This window comes from Apium graveolens, chromosome 1 (genome assembly GCF_009905375.1).
Source record: "Apium graveolens cultivar Ventura chromosome 1, ASM990537v1, whole genome shotgun sequence".
NCBI classification, from domain to species: domain Eukaryota; kingdom Viridiplantae; phylum Streptophyta; class Magnoliopsida; order Apiales; family Apiaceae; genus Apium; species Apium graveolens.
Window position 1 is genome coordinate 147,045,108 of NC_133647.1, and position 20,059 is coordinate 147,065,166.

General features: G+C 36.5%; 2 non-coding genes across 2 annotated transcripts; both read left to right on the forward strand.

The window, feature by feature from the left end:
• Positions 1-10,219: 10,219 nt before the first annotated feature.
• On the forward strand, positions 10,220-10,326 carry LOC141680052 (small nucleolar RNA R71). Its single transcript, XR_012558235.1, has one exon. It is a non-coding gene; the product is annotated as a small nucleolar RNA R71 (small nucleolar RNA).
• Positions 10,327-10,458: 132 nt separating this feature from the next.
• Positions 10,459-10,565, forward strand: LOC141683129 (small nucleolar RNA R71). The gene has a single exon (XR_012560123.1). It is a non-coding gene; the product is annotated as a small nucleolar RNA R71 (small nucleolar RNA).
• Positions 10,566-20,059: the final 9,494 nt, after the last annotated feature.

Below are 20,059 nucleotides of genomic sequence, written 5' to 3' on the forward strand. Positions count from 1 at the left end.
GCCAAGTATTACAATGATTAAAAGAGTCGAGATGTGCAGTGGAGGGATATTCATCCCCCTAGTGTTAATCATATCAATTAAAGACATATATGAAGAGCGGATCTCGATATCCTTACCTCGTTTTGAAGCCGAGGCTATCTTGGCCGCCCTCTCAGAACTCTTGTCAGCCATTTAGTAAAGACTGGAAAAGAAGGCTGGAAGCTAAGGGAGGAAAGTTGGAAGAGGAGAAAGATTGGAGAGTTTTAGAAATGAATGAAGTGAAGGGTGAAGAGTGTGAGTGAGAGCACCCCCCCCCCCACCTTTATATAGGAGGAAAAGAAGGAAATTGGGCCTAGAAAAGCCCATTCATGCCCAAAAAAAGAAGGTTCTGGAAGCATCAGGAAATCTTTGGAAAATTCAAGAAAGAAAACTTGAGTTTTTTTGAAGATTCTGGAAGAATCCAGAAACAATCCTAGAGTAATTTGGAGTTTGGGTTTAGAAAACAAAAGCCCAGTTAAGGGCCCAAGTGTTGAAAGAGGCCCAAATGGTTTTAGGGGTGGAAAAGAAGTCCAGCTAAGATAATTTTTTTTTTTTGGCCTGAACCCAAAACGTTGGCCCAAATTAAAAGCCCAGAATTAGAGGCCCAATTGAAAGGCCTGTGAAGCCCAGTAAGAGAATAAGCCCAGTTAAAATGGGCCCAAGTTTTAGCCCAGCATAAGGGGCCTAAATCCAAGTATGTACAAAAATTTATATACATGCATATGTTCTTGACCTGTTCGACCAGAAAACACAAAGAAGTCCTGGTCGAATGGCTTGAGCTCGAAATCAAGTCGATCAGGGTAAATAAAGGCCTTAATTCGACCAGGACCAGGATCAATTCGACCAGAAAATATAGAGAAATCCTGATCGAAGCCCCTGAGGTCGAGATCCTGTCGATCAGGGTTGAAAAGGAGGCTTAATTCGACTAGAATTAGACCCATTCGACCAAGAAACACGAAAGATTCCTGGTCGAAATCATTGAGGTCAAAATTCTGTCGACCTGGGCAGCAAGAGAAGCTTAATTCGGTCAAAAAGCAAGAATCCTGACCGAAAGGGACGAAAATCCTAGTCGAAAAAAAAATTCCTGGTCAAAAATTGTAAAAAAAAAAAAAAAAAAAACGGAAAGAAGGAAAAATCCTGGCCGAAATTCGACCAGGACTCCTGACCGAAAGCATCCTCCTCGAAAATCCTTCGACCAAGGCACAACAGGGGCTAATTCGACCAGGATCCTGGTCGAATGGATTCCTGGTCGAAAATTGTATAAAAAAAAAAGGAAGAAAAAAGAAAAAAAAAAGAAGGAAGAAAAAATCCTGGAAAATTACAAAAAAATAAGGAAATTCCTTAAAATAATTTCTGAAAAATGTTAATATTTTCAGAAATAAGGAATAAATCCAGAAAATTAAAGGATAAATCCCATAAATTAGGGAAAAAATCCAGAAATTAAGGATAAATCCCAAAAATTAGGGGGAAAATCCAGAAAATTAGGGAAAAATCCAGATATTAAGGATAAATCCCATAAAATTAGGGAAAAATCCCAGAAATTAGGGAAAAAATCCAGAAATTAAGGATAAATCCCAGAAAATTAGGGAAAAATCCCAGAAATTAGGGAAAAAATCCAGAAATTAAGGATAAATCCCAGAAAATTAGGGAAAAATCCAGAAATTAGGGAAAAATCCCAGAAAATTAGGGAAAAATCCCAGAAAATTAGGATAAATCCCAGAAATTAAGGGAAAAATCCAGAAATTAGGGAAAATCCCAGAAAATTAGGGAAAAATTCCTGGAAATTAAGATAATTTCTGAATAAAAGGAAGATTCATTGTAAATGTGTAGGTCGCTCCACACTTTACGCAAAAACGAAACCCTGAAAGGGAACGAATAACTTCTGCGAAACCTAATCAATGTTTCCCAAAAGTTGGGGGGCAAATGATAGGGATAAATAAGTCCTGATTTTATAATTAATGGGCTGATAGGCCCAATAATAAGAAGTATAATATTCAGACCAGAAAGGTTAAGCCTGATGGACCAGATCAGGCCTGGTGGAATAAAAAAGGCCCAAAAGCCCTGATTATTAATTAATTTCGTAATTAATTAATAAGGGAAAAATCAGCTATTGAGAAGAGTCCCAATAAGGATATAAATCCTTATAGATTAGCCTCAAGGGGACCTAAAAGGATAAGGAATCAGCTTCCTACTTCCTAGGACTCCTAAGTCTATCCTAATTCAGAGGCTTGTCCACCAAGTCTCCTATACCAAGTCCAATTCAAGGACTCCCACATCTATATAAGGGGCCTCACCCCACAAATCAGAACTACGTTTTTTGGCTTGATTCTCTAATTCACAGAGATACGTAGGCATCGTAAAGGCAGATTGAGTCACGAAACACGAGAGCAGCCATTAAAGGCCTTGAGCTCCCGAATCTTAGTAATAAATACAGCAAATAATAACCTTAGTTTTTTATCCATAACAAACAGGAATTTTATGCACCTGGAACTCCACAGCAAAATGGAGTTGTAGAAAGAAAGAACAGGTGTCTCATTGAAGTTGCACGAACAATGCTTGATGAAGCAAAACTACCAACCTATTTTTGGGCTGAAGCTGTGCAGACTGCTTGTTTTACACAAAATGCTACACTTATAAACAAGCATGGAAAAACACCATATGAGATGGTGAAGAAGAAGCCAAATTTGAAATACTTTCATGTATATGGTTGCAAGTGTTTTGTTCTTAAGACTCATCTTGAACAGCTGTCAAAATTTGATCTAAAAGCTGATGAAGGAATTTTTGTTGGATATCCACTTTCCACAAAAGCCTTCAGGGTCTACAATTTGAGAACAAGAGTTGTCATGGAATCTATCAATGTATCTTTTGATGATAAGAAGATTACTGGACATGAAGATTTCGATGACCATGATCAGCTGAGATTTGAGAATGAAGATTTAAATTCTGATTCTGGAAATTCTGTTGACTTAAATCCTGATCCTGTAACTTCTGATGGATTAAGTTCTGATGTCGTTGAAACTGTGGTAAAAACTCCAAAAGAAAATGCACCTGTCCAGGGGGAGAAAGCTGAAGAACCTACCACATCTCAAGACTCTCAAGAAGCATCAGAACTTGTGACTGGCTCTTCAAGTTCTGATTCATCTAGTTCTGATGAGCCAAATTCTGATAATTCTAGAAGATCTGATTTTTCAACTCCTGAAAAATCAAATTCAATTTTTGAAGTCTCAGAGAGCATAACTACAGGGGGAGCATCAGAAAATGCCGATGGAGATAACATGGATCATGGGTAAGGATCTAGTTTTAGAGATCAATTTCCATCTGCAAGAAAGTGGACTAAAGCACATACACCCGATCTAATCATTGGAGATCCTGAAGCATGTGTCATAACTAGAACTGCAACTTCAAATGAATGTCTCTATCATTCTTTTCTATCTCAGACTGAACCAAAGAAAGTGGAAGAAGCTCTTCAAGATGCTGATTGGGTGCAAGCAATGCATGAAGAGTTAAATGAATTTGAAAGAAATAAAGTCTGGACCCTAGTGCCAAGACCAAAGAACAGATCAGTTGTTGGTACAAAATGGGTGTTCAGAAATAAAACTGACAGTGATGTCATAATTACAAGGAATAAAGCAAGACTGGTTGCTAAAGGCTCCTCTTAACATGAGGGTATTGATTATGATGAAACATTTGCACCAGTTGCTAGATTAGAAGCCATAAGGATCTTTTTGGATTATGCTGCTCACAAGAAGTTTAAAGTCTTTCAAATGGATGTAAAAAGTGCTTTTCTCAATGGAGAATTGGATGAAGAGGTATATGTTGAACAACCTCCAGGCTTTGTAGATCCTAAATTTCCCAATCATGTCTACAGGCTTGACAAAGCACTTTATGGCCTTAAGCAAGCTCCAAGAGCGCTGTAGAAGCAGAATATATTGCTGCAGGAAGCTGTTGTGCACAGATTCTTTGGATGAAGAATCAGTTTTTGGATTATAGGTTAGAATTTTCTAAAATCCCTATTTATTGTGATAATCAAAGTGCTATTGCTATGACAGGTAATCCAGTTCAACACTCCATGAAAAAGTACATCAGCATTAAGTACCATTTCATAAGGGAACATGTGGATGAAGGTACAGTAGAATTGCATTTTGTTCTAACAGATCATCAACTAGCAGATATATTCACAAAACCACTATGTGAAGCTACTTTTATAAGATTGGTAAATAAACTTGGAATGGTTTCAGATTCTTTCTCTAAATCTGCTTAGTTTTTGTTTTCATGCATCAGACTTTATGATCAGTATTTACAGATTGTATTATCTATATGTAATTTGTGCTTACTTTGAAAATTCATTAAATGCTGGTTGTTATCTGATGTGGATTTATATACTCTGGTAAGTGTTTTGAATTAGTTGTTTATGTGGAAACTCATTAACACAAGAAGATTATGATATTGAGCTTAGTCAAGTTTACTTTGTGTATCTTATTACTAGGTCACAAACTAGATTCTTGTTTCTTATCTGTCAAATTCTGTTGTCAGTAAATCTTAAGAATTAACTAAGTGATGATAAGCCTCACTTATCAAAAGAAAAGAAAAGAATAAAAGTCAGGTACTCCCTTGAGATCTAGAGTAAAAATGTGGAAGGGAAGACCCAAGTGCATTGCTGGTATTAAGTAAGATGCATTAGAAAAGCAGAAAAAAATTCTTGGTGACTTTTCACACTCTATGATTACTGGAGAAATACTCTGATTAAAGCATAAATTCTGATAAGCAGTCGTGACTCACTTACACTGAGAAGCCACTGTAAAAATGAATTTCAAAAGATGCATAAAATGAGCACAAACAGTTGAGGTGGACTCATGCATAAATTTGTTCTATAGTAGACATCATGACTGATGACATATTTTATGCACTTTTCTTAGTTATGCCTTATTTCTAAGATGTAATAAAGTTGATCAGACTTTAATCTTTATTTGATATTTTGCTGAATGCACACACTTTCACTCCATATGAATGATGAAAATTACTGTGGTGATTAAGTTGTTTTTGATAAATAGTTAAGTGTCATTTGCATAATTTCTGAAGACAGGTTCTGATGGAAGTTCTGATGATTAAACTCTGAAGAAAACAAGTCAGTATTTGTATGAAAAATCACAGAAAAAATATTCACTTTTTGAGTACAGAAGCCATGTTCTGATGACTGTTAAAATCTGATATAAGTTATGTTCTGATATTAAATACTGATGGAATCTTTGATGCTTACGTGGCATTTTTCTTTACTAGACTTATTTGTGGTAAAATCTAAAACAGTCATATTAATATCAGAATAAATTTGGGAGAGATAAAACAGTCATAATTATTATGGGTTAGTGGTTAACTTGTATGTCCTGAAAAACTGCATGTGCACGGTAATTATTGCTTATTTTACGTGCCCATTAACTCCTCTCTAGCCGTTTATTGACTGTTCACACAATGGAAGGTGTAAAGTGTATATTATGCTTCAAAAATATAACTGTTGAGTGGAGAGAGTATATATATGGGAGTTAACAGATTTTATAATCTTTTACTTACTTTTTTATTTTTCATCTCTCTTACTATCTCTCTCTCTAATATTCTCTGAAGCGTTTTCTTTCATGAATTTTAACAAACACTTTGCAAACACTCTCTTTCTCACTTAATTTTTTACAGGGATGGCACCAAAAGACGTAATTTTCAATGGAACTAAGTTTTTTACTAACAACTACTCCGCCATTCTTAACAAGGCTGAAGCTCCATCGGAATTTCACTTCATTCAGGATTTTCTCGCTAATTCTGATATTGGGTACACTCTGACCCAACCTGATGCAGTCTCTGGAACTCAAGTGCTGGAGTTCTGGACAAGTGGAGTCTATGATGATGGTGGTGCTCAAGGGTTCCCAAGTATTATCTTTTCATCAGGGGAGGATGAGCATGTTGTGACATTGACCACAGTTTGACAAACACTGTAGCTTCCTGAGAACTGCGTTTACTCTACTGTTGAGGAGCCAGTTCTTCAAAATATGATGGCCAGTCTGGGGTATGAAAAGATATTAGAAAAGCTGGGTCAATTGAAGAGACCTTACATAAGAAGGGAATGGAGTTTCTTCTTTGACTGCATTACCAAGGCTTTTGCAAACAAATGTTCCAACTTCGATGCAATCCCCATATTCAGTCAACAAATCGGGTATGCTCTCAAAAATCAAACTGATTTTGATTATGCAAGTGCTATCTTAGGTTTCATTGGGGATAGGATGACAGAAGACAGAAATACTATTTATTTTGCTAGATTTTGTCAGCTTATATATAGTTTTTATTGTGATGATAAGCCTCAATCAGCTACTGAATTAATTCCATCATTCAGACTAGCTAAAAGAGCTTTTAATGACTATTATCTACTGATAATAAGAAGGCTGTGTTAAGACCCCTCTGAGTTCCTTTATCTGTTAAACAAGCCTTAATAATCTATGATCCAGTTAAATACACTGCACTATATCCTGATGTCCAACCATCAGAACCTCAACCATTAGCACCTACCACCTCTACACAAACACCTCAGACTTCTCAACCATCAGCACACACAACCAAACCTTCATCTTCTAAACTTTCTAAGAGGACAAAGTCTGTTCCTCAACCCCCACAAAAGAGAAGGAAGATGATTCTCAGAGATGAGTCTGAGAGTGAAGAGGAAATAATTGAAGCACGAGTTCATTCATCTGAACCTGTGATAGTTGAAGCTGAGAATGTTACTTCTCAGAAAGAGAAAGGAGCTCAAAGTTCTGATACTTTGAAAAGGAAATCTGTAAATTCTGATGCTGCTGAAGCAACTCCTTCATTAGCAAGGAGATTGAAGAAAATGAAGGAAAGGAGGTATTTGGCTAAGGCTATATCAGAAGATACTGAAGAAGCTGAGGAAGGAGATCAGGAATCTCTGATCTCACAAGAACCAATTATCATTGAAGCCCTTCCAGCTCAAGCCAAAGACACTGCTACTGACACAGTTGTTACCCCTCATGTCTCTCCTATTAAAGCTATAGATGATGCTAAAGAACAAACTGATAATTCAGAAATAGATATTCATAATTTGAATATACCTAAAGTTCTTTATCTGGAAGCTCCATCTACATCAAAGACACCAGCTCTGGAGATAAATTATGCTGATCAGAATTTAGGTGATGTTATTCCTGAATCTCCAGTTGCTTCACACACTGTTGAGCTATCAGAACAAAATGAGTCTTCCTCAATTTCTGATGACAGTGTTTCTGTTGAGACTCCAGTACCTACTCTGGGCAAGGAAGATTTGGTGAAGAAATTTGTTGAAAAGGAAGCACCTATTCCTTGGGAGGATACTCACAGAGGTGTTGAGTGGACCAAGAAGTGGAATGAATAAGATTTTAATCCATGTTCTAAAATTCTGACAGAGCATATTGCAAAAGCTGATGAGTTGCTTACAAATGCTGATTTCAAGACACAACTCAAGATCACAGCTCTGTCTACAAAACATCTTCAAGGTCTAGATACTTCTACTCATGAAAAGGTTGATACACTCAGGAAACAAGCTGATAAGTTCAATCTATAGATCAAGCTTGACAAGAATAGGTATATCAGACCTATTTCTGAAAAAGTTGCAGCCATTGAGAAAACTCAAGAGAAGTAACATGCCCAAATTGCTGAGGTTCTGGCTAATTAAGCTTCTCAGAAAGCTCCATTGGATGAAATCCAATATTCAGTTGAACTTCTTCTTTCTCTCTTACTTCCTGATGATGCCAAAAAGGGGGAGAAGGTAGTTAAGTCCAAATGCTCACCTACTCAAGAACTGAAGAAAAAGGATGATAAAGGTGTTGACCAGGAAACTCTGAAAAGAGCAGAGGTCAAAGAAAAGTTCAAGGAAAATCTTCTATCAGAATAAGTCAAGTTCTGATGCTATGAATGCTCAAAGATTGAAGTCAAGTGGTGATAAGCAAAGTCTGATGTCAAGTTCTGATATTTTGATTCAGTCAGGACCTGAAGACTCTCAGAGGTTCTTGCAAACTCTAAAGTTAAAGGGGAAGCAGACTACTGTTTATTACAAAGATCCTAAAATCCAGACACTTGATGAGGAGATAGCAAAGAGATTATTTCTGAAACACAATCCAGGAATGAATTTAGAAACTCTCAAGGAGGAAGAAGCTAGATTTGCTGCTGAGAAGACAAATCCTAAGTCTAAAGCTTCTGATGCAAAGAAACCTCCAATGCCTAAGGAAAAAGGCATTGTGATCAAGGAAAAGTAAAATTCTGAAACTTCAAAGGTCAAGACTAGATCACAGACTGCGAGTGATCCCAAAGGGAAAGGAAAAATTTATGAACCAACCAAGTCACTGAACTTGAAAACTTCTCAAGCTCTGATGAAACCAGTGTGTAAAATGGTTCAAGTAACTGAAGATAATCTTGTTGAAGATGAAACTGTTCAAATTCTGAAAAGAAGAAAGATAATTGAAGATTCTAAAACAACCTCTGACACTACTCAAGTTGTTATTCAGAATAAAGGACAGGAAGGTACAGAAGAAACAACAAATTCTGATCAAGCTATCAAGACATCAACTACTGACAATGCTCAAGTTGATTTGGATAAAATGACAATTGCTGATAAGAAGAAGCTGTTATGGAAGAAAGCTACTCCAGTTGAACCAAAATCCAATCTCATGATTTATCAACTTGTTACATTTGGGTTGAAAGCCAAGCAACCTGGAGATAGAGCTGGATTAGGTTCTGACGAAGAGAAGATTCAAACAGGAGTAGAGGTTACTCTAAGGGATCCTTTCATGTTGACAGACAAACTATATGAACAAATCAAACAAAGGCACCTTGACAAGGTGTTGTCTGCTCAAGTTGTGATAAATGCTCATGAAAAAGAGAATCTAAAGGAGAAATTGATCTTATTTCTCAATGATGGAAGGACTCATAGATTAGCTGATACTGATGTATTAAAGAAGTCAATCAGAGAACTTTAACATATTCACTATCTTGTGGAAGTAAAATCTGATGTTACAAGAAGATGGTCATAATACATTTTGAAGGCTATAAGAGATCTATTCAGAATCTCTGGTACAAAGACTTCTCATTATAGTCCAATGATTACTAAAGGTGATGGAAGAGAAATTCCTATGCTGAAGAATTCTGCTAAGGTGGAAGTTATTCTGAAAGGAAGATGCCTATATTATAATGAAAACTCTTCACATCCTAAGGTTATCAGACTTGGTGATGGACTTGAAAGAACATCCATTCAAGCTCTCAGAACAGCCATTTATCAAATTGGTGATAGTAAGGAAGAAAAACTGATGCAGGTCAAAGCACAATTAGCTGAAGTTCTGAAGAAAGCTGAAGATAATCTGATAAATGATTTTGTTAAGAATCATTATGGATTCAGATTGATTCAGTGATGTTGGTAAAGCTGGATGTTTTGTAAGTTGTAATTAATAGTCTTATTAAACTCTTATTACATTTGAACTTAAATGTTTTTGACATCATCCAATCTATTAACTTGTACATTCTTGCATAATTTACAAGTTGGAGTAGATTGTTGGATATATTTGAGATAGCATGTCTAATATGTTTCATGTTTAGTTTTCAGATCTTAATAACAGGAAATATCAGTACTTACTGAAATCAGGACTTACTGGAAGTCAAGACTTAAGGATATCAGGACTTAGATTATCAGAAGATAATATCAGAAGATGGATATCAGAACTTAAGTACTGGAGAACTAACAGTTAAAGAAGGAAGCTGATTCACAGGAAAGAAGATCGAGACTAATACAAGAAGAAGATATGCATGGAAAGAGTTTAAGGACTAGAAGAATTATATAAGATATCTAGTTGATATATTTTAGGAGACAAAATTATATTCCATATCAACTAGAAGTTATCTTGTAACTGTGTGTCTATATAAACATAGACATAGGTTTACTCTATCAGAGTTACGATCATCGAGAAGATCATATATTGTAACCTAGCAGCTCTCGTGATATTTGTTCATCACTAAGAGAGAACAGTTCCATTGTAACAGAGTTTATTATATCGAATACATATGTTTTCTGTTACTTGTGCTTTAAATCGATTTGATTGTATTCTACACTGTATTCAACCCCCTTCTACAGTGTTGTGTGACTTAACACAAACCATTATAAAAGTAATTGATGATCATCCAGTCAGGCATCCCATGATGAGAACACTTCCTAAGCATCTCCTTATAGCGCTCCCAAGCTTCACAGAAAGACTCTCCCAATCGCTGTGCAAATTGAGTAAGAGCGTTCCTGATTACAGCTGTCTTTTCCATAGGGAAGAATTTAGTAAGAAACTTCTAAGCAAGATCTTCCCAAGTAGTAATAGAGAAATTATAAAAGAATGTACTCCCAAACCATTATAAAAGCAATTGATGGTCATCCAGTCAAGCATCCCATGATGAGGACACTTCCTAAGCATCTCCTTATAGCGCTCCCAAGCTTCACAGAAAGACTCTCCCAATTATTGTGCAAATTGGGTAAGACCGTTCCTGATTGCAGCTATCTTTGCCATAGGGAAGAATTTAGTAAGAAACTTCTGAGCAAGATCTTCCCAAGTAGTAATAGAGCCTAGTGGTAGAGAATGCAACCAACACTTAGCCTTATCCCTCAGAGAGAATGGGAAAAGCCTCAGCTTAATAGCATCTTCAGAATTATTGTTGAACTTGAAAGTGTCACAGATCTCGATGAAATCTCTAATATGCATGTTGGGATCTTCCGTTGGAGAACCCCCAAACTAGACTGAATTCTGCACCATCAGAATCGTGCTAAATTTGATTTCAAAAGTATTAGCCGTGATGGCTGGTCTGATAATGCTAGACTGAATATCATTGATCTTCGGCTAAGAATAATCCATCAAATATTTCGTATTTGCTACTGGTTCTCCCATTACAACGATCGCTTCTTCTTCAACTATCTCAACTTCTTCAAAAACCTCTTCAACTACTTCGACTTCTTCCGGTGCTTCCTTACGAGATTGAGAACGTGTTCACATACACGATCTCAAGCGTACCTGAAACACCAACAAGCAAAACAAGTAAGTAAAATATCCGAGTCAGTGAACTTTAACGACCACTGATGTCAAGCACATAAACTAAATTAAACATCGAGTCCCCGGTAGCGGCGCCAAAAACTTGTTAGGGCGAAAACACACGCTAAAATTACACGCAAGTATACGCGTTCACAAGTAGTATAAGATATAAATCAGATTCGTGCCCACAGAGACTCCTTATAGTTAACTTAAGATTATGCACCTATGCAACAATGGTATGGCTATCGCTCAATGCTAAGGCAATAACAGGTTGAGATGTTTATAACTAAGAGTAAACTAACATGCAATTAACTAAGAATAAAAGTGATTGAATTAACTATATGAGATAAACAAGGGATTCTAACTTCATTACTACTTCATTCAAAGTCATTGTTCTTAACCTTAGCATGCAATGGCGATGACAACTAATTAGATAACACGAAACTAGTAAACGCCAACTGTCGTTATACAAATACCCTACTACCAGATAATCCACAAAAGAGATAGAAGCTGAATAGACACCAATTATGTTGAGACCCTATATGTCTATTGAATTTGACAACATAAAGGTTTAATGCGCAAGTTATCTATCATGATTATATAGGGAAAGTAAGATGGTTAAAATTACCTACGAATCATGCATAACAGTTATACATGAACCTATACTAGCATGGCAAGTTCTAAACCTTTATATTCATTGTCGCTTCAATAGGGATTAACACGCCATCTTATATGTTCGCGATGCACAAAAGACGAATAAGCACAACCAATACTAGGATATCATACAATCACCACAGACTTAGGTATCAAAATAATTAACTATAAAAATCCATAAGTAAATCCGTTGAAACCCCATGATAACATTTAGTTCATAACCGAACTCATCGTCACCATAGGTTCCAATGAAAGCATGGTAAATAACTAGGTCTTTATAAACTGAATAATAATCAAAAGTACGTTAAGAAGAGTATTAGGTATAAACAAAAAAGAAAACAAGCATCCAAGATTATAACTTAAGCAAAAAATCACAAGTAAAAATAAGATCTTCTTCTCCTTCGTTGTATTGTGCTATTAGGTCTTCTTGTTGCTCTCTCCTTGCTCTCGTATATGAAAAACGTCTTTAAAAAATATTTAAATACCAGCCCAACATATCAGGAGTCCAGCAAATCAATCTTCTAATAGAATCAGGATTCTTGAAAATCGACCTAGCGCGACCGCCACAATACCTAGTGTGGCCGCCCCGAGCTTCTGGAAAAACTGGATTTTTCTGCTTTCTTGACCTTCTCGTGCTGGTTTCTTGTGTGTAATCAACCGAGGTTCCATCCTAACACTCTTTCAAGCATAAAACATGAAATATCCAATCCTTCTTTCTTATATGCCCTGGAATGTAAAACACTACAAAAATACATCAAAAACACAAATAACTTGAGTACAAAATATCAATTCGAGCCTTTACGAAGCGTTCTAAGTGGATATAAATGCCATTTATCAGTGAACTTGTAGACCGAGATAGAGAGATGGAAATAGGCGAGAGAGAGAGAGAGAGCTAGGGATTTTGAGAGATTGGAACTGAACTGAGTATAAAATGGGTTGGGTCTGTTGTATATACACCCAGGGCCAACTTTGTAACACCCCCAAATCCGGGGTCGGGGATCCGGGTTGTCACAAGTTTCATTTCCCTTAATAACACCCAATCTTAATAAACAATCAACTACTCTGTACTGTGACCCCACAATAAACACACACCACAAGTTATAGTCTAAGAGATGAATATCAAAAAATAACACGAGTCATTTTATTCCACAATTATATGCCATTACACCTTAAAAGGGTTTTTGAATAAATTTACATTTCTTTGCCATTATTACAATTCATAAAGATACATAAGTCTGGTACATCAAAAGTTGAAAGCCTAGCCTATTGGTAGTTCCTACCTCAGCTACAACGACATCAACGCCTATAGGAAACTGCGGAACATTTCCTATCCGCTCGCGAATTGGGAGCATGGCCCTGTTCATCATGTCTATCTGTTGTTGTGTGATGAAAGAAGAAAGCAAGGGTGATCAACAAGCCCACCGAAATAATATGTATAATAATTAACAATATATGAGCATTCTCATAGTACTCATGAAAGTCTTGGTCAAGAAGAAATGAACCAAGTTTGATATCTTAATGCGACGGTGTCCCAAAATATTCAGTATATATACTTATATACTTTTAAAAATCTTTGAAATCCTCTGCCATATATAATATACACAGAGTTCCAGTTTATAACTGTATAAAAATATCGTTGCAAGGTGATCTTATATATCTAACCTTGTCTCAATGTTTTTGAAAATCTTTGTCATGCATAAGATAATCATTAACCAGATATAAGTTGAAAAGATGAAGTTACAAGATACCCCAATATACTTATATCTTTTCCAAATACTACTTGAACTACCACCGTTCAAGTTATAACCAATTTCAAAACTTCATCACATCGATGAGACTACAAGATAAGACTTGCATAGATTCGATCTTTGAAATATTATTGAATGAAATGAAGTTATGAGATACTTCATTAAGTCCCGATATATATATATATATCCATATATATCTCTCATACATTTCCTGAAAACCTCTGTCATGTAAAGTATGAACAGAGTTGCAATATCCAATGAATTTTGGAAAGAAAAGAATTTTGGCATAAACCTGATATGTTGCTGATCAGTCAAAGATACCAATAAGTAACCTTTTCAACTAGTAGATGGATGAACCCCCACCGGTCATCACCCTGGCCTCTTTAGGACCTTGTGTCGGACCGCCACCCGGCCTCTTACGCGTTGATGGGCTGCCACCCAGCCACTTACACTTTGATAGACCGTACCCCGGCCTGTCGCTTATGCCGACTCAATTAGATGGACTTAATTCCCGAACATTGGGTAAGTAATCAATTCATTTATCAAAAAAGCAACCTTGTTACGAATATAAAATATACCACAGAGCCGGATCCCTCAGGTTTTGAGCGAGTATTTGAATCCCCTTTGAAAGGAGGATCTTAAATATAAAATGAGTTGTGGGATCTGCCCTAACTTTTAAAATCATTTTGAAGACTTGAAAACATTTTTAAAAATGTTTGGAGTAATGCTGATTTAATAAAATAAATCAGTCCCAACATCTCAAGATTTTCCAATTTATACTACCCCTAAACATGAACTAAAGCTATACTTAAGTTCATTAACCAATAATCATGATTTACAACTCCAAACTCATTATAAATCCAACCCAACTCTAAATATACATGAATCATACTTCCCAAGAACTAAACCAAGCATAAAAACTCTAAATATTCAAAATTAGGGCTAGGGTATGAGATTATACCTTCCTTGGTGAGTAGAAGTAACTAAGGAGCTTGGAACAACCCTTGAAAATCCTTACCAAAGCTATATCTAAACAAAAACACAAGATCAAAAGTTTCAAGTTCTTGAAAACACTATTCACCCTCTACTAAAATGATTTGTTTGAGATAGAAAACCTTTGATTCAAGCACTCAAGCTACTTGATCTTCTTAGTTATGAAATATAGGATCCAAAGAAACAAACCTTATAATTTTCCATGGAGTATAGCTTGTGTTTTGAATTTCTAATTCACCATTTTGGTGAAAAATTCGAAGTGAAGAAGATGAAAGGGGGGGAGAGAAGCTTGCTTTGTTTTTATTGATCTTTGTGCATAAAAAGGCTTGGTTGATATCCTTTTGTTTTGTTAATTAATCTTTTAACCTTAGTAAAATTTGTGTGGCTTATAATCAACCAACAATTCCTTCCCTTTTGGTCATGCTTATGTCATCCTCCTATGTCATCTTCCCACACTTGTCTTCTTCTTGTTGGTGTGATGACATCATCATCCCTAACCTCTTTAATTAACTCCTAATTACTTGGCTAATGATCGCTGATCTGTTATACGGTTCGCTTAACTTTCGTTTTCATTTATCATTTGAGGGATCATACTCGGAATCTTATTACTTGGGTTTCCTTAACCTTTCTCAATACATTATATTCCTTTTATGATCCTCTCTTATAATCCTTAAATTTAAATCCTCTTTATCCTGTTACCTTATACTCAATTCTTTCGGTATCTGGTGGATTTTCGGGAAAAATCAAAGTGTTCGAATTTGGATTCTGAAGATCTTTACATATACTTATATACCACATAGAGTACAAATAAGATCTCAGAATATCAATAAAAGAACCTCTACAAAGTGTGGCAAGAAAAGTTTTCTCATTCAGCATAATCAGCAAAATCAGCAAAATCACTATTCATAAGGGTTATAAAAAGTCCAAAATTTTTGGGGTTATTACAGTCTCCCCTCCTTAAAAGGATTTCGTCCCGGAATCAGATAGAAAATAGTCGGGGATGCTTTTCTAGCATTGGGCCTTCTAACTCTAAAGTCAACTTTCCCATATTGTGGTTCTGCCACAAAACCCTGACTAGCACGATAACCTTTCTCCTAAGCACTTGTTCCTTTTCGATCTATACCCTTCTTGGTTGCTCCATATAGGTTATGTTTGGTTGCATGCCTATGCGCTCATATGCCCCTATTTGTCTGGCATCCGGATTACACTTTCTTAATATTGATACGCGGAACATGTTATGAACTTGCTACAGTTTCGGGGGGGGGGGGGGTAGGGCTAGCTCATATGCTAACTTCCCAATATGTCTTAATATCTCTAAGGGTCCAACAATTCGTAGGCTTAGCTTTCCTTTCTTTTGGAACCTCATCCATCCTTTCCAAGGAAATACCTATAACAACACTAGGTCCCCTACGTCCTATTCTTTGTCCTTTCATGTCAAATCAACATACTTATTATGTCTCTGTTGGGCTACTACCAGCCATCCTCTGATTAGATCTATTATATCCTTGGTACTTTGGACTACTGCGGGTCCGAGAATCTTGCGCTCTACAACTTCATCCTAACATAAGGGAGATTGACATTGTCTTCCCTCAAGGATCTCATAAGGCGACATCTCAATACTGACATATCATCTATCGTTGTAAGAAAACTCAATCCGTGTTAAGTGATCGTTCCAAATTCTTTCAAGTTTATTGCACAGACCCTCATCATAACTTCTAGTGTTCTAGCTTTTGCTTCTCAATACCCATTCTTTTCCAGTTCATAATCGTTACTATCTTTCGTTCCTAATATTATACTAGTTATACTTTTGCTCGTTAGCGTTCTATAACCTTTTAATAACCACGTCAACCTTAGTATCACGAACGTGTTAGATTCAGAATACCACCATCTTGATACCACTTCATCTCTAGCTGCCTCCATCTTCGAAAGCTTGGTCCTTCATATAGAAGTAGAAGAATTTATTGAGAGATCACTATGATCATGAACACTTGTTACATTGCATAGTTAGTACAGAAGGTGGCCAGCCTTTAGTACTTAACAAGAAATTAAATAATAGATGGTATCCTACTAGGCTTCTATCACACAGATAGATAGTCATTCGACAATACCTCCCCTTCTGGAAGGGTTGTGCTTCTCAGCTTATATGAAATGAAAAGGAGAGAAAAGAACGAATTAAAGAGAATTGTATATATATAAAATATACTGCCACAAAATATCTGGCTTGGAATCTACCTCTGAACTATAGAGGTTTGTCATAGGAGAACAAAATATATATATATCAACATCAAGTATTATAGCATCGTATTTCACGTGTCTGAATATTTATTATTCTGTCCATCATTCTATGGACCCATGCTCTTGCTCGAGCTTATAAACAATCACCTTTGAAACTCCCTCGACATCAAAAATCGAATCTGGGATTTCATTCTAGACGTCATCGTTATTAGAATTCTATGCTTGCATCGCAACCTTCCTCGTATAGTAATACGACTCTCTATTGATAAGAAGGAATAAGTATTCAATAGGTAGATAATCGACTTAATTAGCCTATCAATGATAACTTATACACCACCACGAGCCGATTAGTGGTACTCACTCTCAACATCCATTCCAATACAACTCTCACGGTTGTAAGGAATCGGCTCATTACTCGCAGAATCATTCCTGCATTACTATGGCCCACCGTTGACCTACTGTAGTCATTCATTTTCCTTGAAGTTTTAATAGCTAACCATACGGAGTCCATTCATATCACATCGAATCCTTCTAAGGAGGTAACATAATCACCATTCATGATTCGTGAAGAACATTCCTTATCCTGACGTACATACATGACATGAAGCAAATAAAATTGCAGAAGAGTTTCGATTAAAGCAATGATAGCAGGCTAATACCATTATTAACCATATTTCTTTACTGGGAGACATGAAGCTCAAAGGTTCATTTAGTCCTTTCGTAACATGCTCCTGGCTTATCTCAAGATAGGACCTTCTAAGATAGAAAGCCCGCTCACGGCGATTACATGAATTAAATATTTACCAAACTACTATTACGGTTGAGTACCACATAGTCATCAGAAGGAATGTCAATCTTTCACACCATAATACAACCTTCACGGAATTAACCATTATCACTGTATTCCTCTGGCACGAGCGCCGATAATTGTCCTCTTACACTTAAAGTGTTGTCCACCTCTTTGGCCTTTCCTGATAGTAAAATTTCCTTACAATCAATGTCATTTTAGCCACCTCCAACTAAATTTTCTACCTCATTCCAATCACTGCTTATGTGAAAATGCTTCTCTTAAGTCCTGGTGAGAAAAAAAAATCACCATTTTTCCATAAGTCATTGCCTTAGTCTTTAGATGTGAACATTATCATGGCTGACTCTTGATCATACTTAGGACGTCTTTTATCTTGGGCCCTTCTCGCTTTAACAATTCTGACCTTCATTGGTTCAATCTATACTTCTTATGGTTTAACACGTGCCCACCTGGCATTATTATAATTACGCCATATTTCCTTCATCAAAATTCCCATTCTTGAGAACTTTGAATATTACTTTTCTCCTTGTAAAACCTCTAAGGTTATCCTTAAATCCTTCATCAGGTACACCCTAGGCACAGGGCATATCAAGATACCATTTACTAATACCAGAATCATTGTCTATATACTTCTGAAAAATTTCTCCACTGATCCTTAAAGGTTGTTGTTACCTTAATCCTTTCCAGTTCATGCTGTCAAAACTCATGTTGTCCCTATTAAGGGTGAAATGCCAACCTTATGCATTCCCCTATGATTCATTTCAAGTTATCGGGGTTTTATCCTTATTTCCACCTTTAAAGATACTTACACTCTTCCATGGATAAATCAAGTCATATATACTTGATAGATTACCTTATTCAATCATTCTCACTTCGATAGTCTATACTTAATTTCACAATAGCATCCTTATTCAAACTGAGGTCAATCCATATGGCCTCCAAAAGATAACAACGGTTTTTTTTTCGCTTTGCTTGCCTAATTTGGTAATGACAACAGGGATGTTCTGGAAGATATTGGTCGTGTTCAACTTGAACTTCTTCTTAATAATTCCTTATTTACTTTTGTTGTTTATCTCAACAGTCATCTCAATGTTGGGATATCTTTCATACCTGGCGTCTCCCTTTCTGGGTATAAAGCCACCGGTCTTACACTTCACATTCTTGAAGGTCACTTCCTTCATCCAATTTTCTTAATTTCTTACTTCCTTGTCTCCTCAGTCTATCTGTGTCTCATTATTTATCCTTCGAACTCTCTCAAGGTTTCCTCGAATCCTCCCAACTTACAGGGGATAAAATATATGTATCTCTTATGCCTTCAACCATCAATTTTAACTCATGGTGAATCACCATCATCCTGACGATTACATACTTTTCTATTTCTATTGCTACGAGTCTTTAGGGTTTCCTCATACCCAACTCCCTTATCATTCCTCAAACTCTATTGCCTTTATATTCCTTTCCACTTCAGTTTCTTTTTATTTTCCTTTCTCTTATCATTATTTCATGAACCAACACAACATAAGCATTGATTTCAAACATCCCGTCATTCTGGATTCGTGTCCTCAGAACGAATCTTGACAACTTTTACAACTTAGATTCATAATTCAATATACTCGTCTGCCTTTGTTCTGGCTTTAAAGCTTTTACACTATCTCCATAACCTTGGGAAGTACTTTCCTGAAAACAATTGACTGAACTTAAATCAGTTCATTATAATCTCTTGCTCCGTGCCTTCCTTAGCCTTTCACCAGCGGGTGGCCTCTCTCTTAGGAGGGTAAGTGACAAAAACAGTCTTTTGTAATTCGTCAATCATTTAGAATCTCAAATGATTCCTATATTTCCTTTAGCCAGGCTCTTGCCTCGACTGGGTCAGCTTGTTCCTTGGAACTCTGAGTGCTTAGTGACTTAAAGGTCCTGAAAAAATTTCTCACCGCATTGTTTCCTCAGGGTGGTGGTTGGGGATAATAGTCTAAGTTCTGTCTAGAAAGGTCCATAAATTGTTGTATAGGAGTACCATCTCAGGTCTCCTTTCCTTACTCGACTTCTGTTTCCTTAGTCTGAACGTTCCCTCCTCCCCCCCATAATCGGGATCATCCTACATGTTTTAAATCCCCATTTTCCACTTCATTATGTTATGGGTTCCTTCTATCTTGATGGCGACCTCCCTGACTATCACATTCAGGGTTTGCTCTAAATCTTATTCCTCCAACTAGCTTTCATCTCAGATCTCATCTTTAAGCTCTTGAACATTTGGAACCCAAATTCTGTAGGAATACCTCATTATTCCCTTATCATCTTTCTCGGTATTAATCTCTTATCTATTTGTTGGCTCTCTGCCTTTATTCATCACTTTTTATGGCATAATATGTTCTTTTCCAATAATTCGGGCTATATTGCAATCTCAAACAGCTTTTCGGTACCGGCTCCGATTACCTTCACTTCTATTTCCATTTTCTCAAAATCTTTTATAAACTTTCCCAAAGACATTATCATCTTGGGTCTCTCCTTTTTACTAAGGGCATCAG